This window comes from Salvia hispanica, chromosome 6, assembly GCF_023119035.1.
Source record: "Salvia hispanica cultivar TCC Black 2014 chromosome 6, UniMelb_Shisp_WGS_1.0, whole genome shotgun sequence".
Taxonomy (NCBI): Eukaryota; Viridiplantae; Streptophyta; class Magnoliopsida; order Lamiales; family Lamiaceae; genus Salvia; species Salvia hispanica.
The window spans coordinates 29,155,004-29,157,846 of NC_062970.1; the positions used below are offsets into that span (position 1 = coordinate 29,155,004).

The window sequence follows — 2,843 nt, forward strand, 5'->3', positions numbered from 1 at the left end:
CATATGTGCAGGACCAAAAAATCCAAAAGATAAAGTTTAGGACCAAAAAGGTAAAATGGTCATATGTTTAGGGCCAATTTGGTCTATACTCTTAAAAAAATTACACAAGATATAAATGGAAGTAGTTGAGACTCACTTTCAATTTTACCACTCTTGATTCTTAACCCTTTTTAAAAAAATTCACTTGTACGCTTGAAAATATGAAAAATGAAAGAAAAGAAGGCCAAGGAAAAATTTATCACTTTGACCATCTTTTTTTTCGTTAATTAATAATGAAAAACTAATAAAACAGATAATTTAAAATTTATTAAATTTTTGAATGTATATGTAATTTTATAAAATAGTAGTATTAAATTTAAAACTATGTTCACCATATCCGTCAACTAAATTAATGTATTCTTTTGAAAATTTATTCACAATTTTTTCTCTCTTTATCTCACTAATTTTTTCATTAATTTTTGGTATGTTATGTTGAATCTCAATAAAAAGTATTCCAATAACAGTTATTTAAATATTCTAAACCAGTTATTTAAAATTTATCACGTGTTTTTAACTCAGTTATTTAATATTTTAAATATTATTTAATATTTTCTGTTTTTCTTTTTATGATATTAGATAAATTTTGCAAAATTAAAAATTTGATATTTTACTCGTTCATACTAATTGAGTTTATGATTTTGATTTTAATTCATTACTTTTCAAAATTGTAATATAACTAAATCCTTTGGTATTGGAACGTTGCATCAAACCTCCGACAAAAAGTTACATATTCTTAACTAATCTATTTAGCATTTTAAAGTCATATAATTAAAATTTTCTCCTTTTTTCTAAAATATTAGAATTCTAAGGCTTGAATTACTATTTCATTGAATATACTAAATTTGATATATGTAGGGGTGAGCAAAAAATCCGAAAACCGAACATCCGAACCGATCCAAACCGAAAATTTGAAATTCGGTTCGGTTTGTTCGGTTTTTTGGTTCGGTTCGGTTTTAAGAATTGAAAATTTTTGGTTTTTCGGTTCGGTTCGGTTCGGTTCGGGTGGCAAAAAAACCGAAAAACCGAATTTATATTTATTTATTTATATTATATATATATATTACTATTATTTAATTATAACTAAAGTCTAAAATACAAGCCCTAATTGGAAAATTCAAGTTGAATCTGAGAACTGAGAAGTGAGAATCGTCCGCCGCACTCTTCCTCCCTCTAACCCTAATCCCTTCACCAACTCCATCCTCAGTCCGTCGCCGGTCGCCGGTCCAACCCCCCTCCAGCCGTCGCCCCTCCAGCTCCGGTCGCCTCTCTTCATCCGGTCGCCTCCCCTGCTCCTGTCGCCCCTTCAGCTTTCACGCCGTCGTGTTCATTCTCTCCACACTTCACAGCTCGGCCTCCAACTCCAGGTAAATTCTACGTCATTCAATTGCATTCCTAATATGGAATTATAATTAATTCATTATTAGTTTTTACCTTTTGTTTCACATTCTATCAATGAAATTTTTAGATTGTTTCAGATTCTATGAATGAAATTTTAGATTGTTCCACGCATAATGTTTCAGATTCTATGAATAATTTTTTTTTTCCAGATTTTGTGAATTAAATTTCAGATTAGTAGATGAAAAAAGTGTTGAGTATCTTGTTTGTGGTCAAAATTGGCTTCGCAAGTCTTCCAAGTTTAGTGTTGAAGAAATTCTTGAAGATGTCCAAAAGATAGAAGAAGGTAGTTTTATACATTTAAGTTTTTTGTTATTGATTATTTCATTCACTGTACTTATATAACTCTTTTTGTGTAGGTATTGCATTGATGTCTACTCAAGATTCAACAAATTAATCAATCTCCATTATTTGTTGAAACTTGCACTTGTTGGACAATATTGAAGACTTTGTCATGGAACTTCATTTTGGTTTTATTTTGATGTAATATGTTGGAACTTAGACATTTTGGTTGATGTTTTTTGTTGTGGAATATTGATTGCATTGTTGGTTGATGCTTTATGGATTATGGATATTATTATTGTTATGTTTTGTAGGTTGAAAATTTCTAAGTTACTGTTATTCTGTTTTGTTTTTTTTTCCTCCAGATTTCGGTTTTTATTTTTGGTTTTAGGATTTTCGGATTTTCGGTTTTTTATATAATTTCGGTTTTTCGGTTTAATTCGGTTTTTTATGTTCGGTTTTTGGCTTTTTGGGTTTCGGTTTTTCGGTTTTCGGTTTCGGTTCAGTTTTGATTTTACCCTAAATTCGGTTTTTTGGGTTCGGTTCGGTTTGGGCGAAAAACCGAACCGAAACCCGAATGCACACCCCTAGATACATGACATATTAATTTCACTTTTAAAATTTTTAACAATTTTTAAGTTTAAAGTTACAATCAATTTCCAATGCATACAGTGGTTTTTCCATTCTTAAATCTAACTCCAATATCTTAAACTCAAATTTAAAAGAAAAACTACAATCATTTTAGAACAAATCACAGAACCCTATATAAATCAAACTATAACTCCAATGCATAATTGTTTTAGCACCTTCATAATTTCAATTTCTCATAATAATAAACTAAAATATAAAGAATTGTAAAAAATTTACAAGTTTTATCATCGTTGAATTAAATGGAATATAAAAAGTTTGAAAATGCTAAAAAGATAGAATTATTAAGTTTATTTGAATTTAATAGGAAGAAAAGTTGTAATAATATATTATAGATTATGATTAATAAGAAAATTATAAAAAGAAACTCCATGGAGTATTAAAACTATTTCATATTTGTTTATTGAAAATTATGTTATACATTTGGTACTGATAAATAAAATTTAAATTTAATATTAAATTTTTTGACTGTATACTTT

General features: G+C 28.4%; 1 long non-coding RNA gene across 1 annotated transcript; it reads left to right on the forward strand.

Annotated features, from left to right (window-relative positions):
• Positions 1 to 1,136: 1,136 nt before the first annotated feature.
• LOC125192212 lies at positions 1,137 to 2,101 on the forward strand. Its single transcript, XR_007171327.1, has 3 exons — positions 1,137 to 1,403; positions 1,587 to 1,720; positions 1,794 to 2,101. It is a non-coding gene; the product is annotated as an uncharacterized LOC125192212 (long non-coding RNA).
• The last annotated feature ends 742 nt before the right edge of the window (positions 2,102 to 2,843 follow it).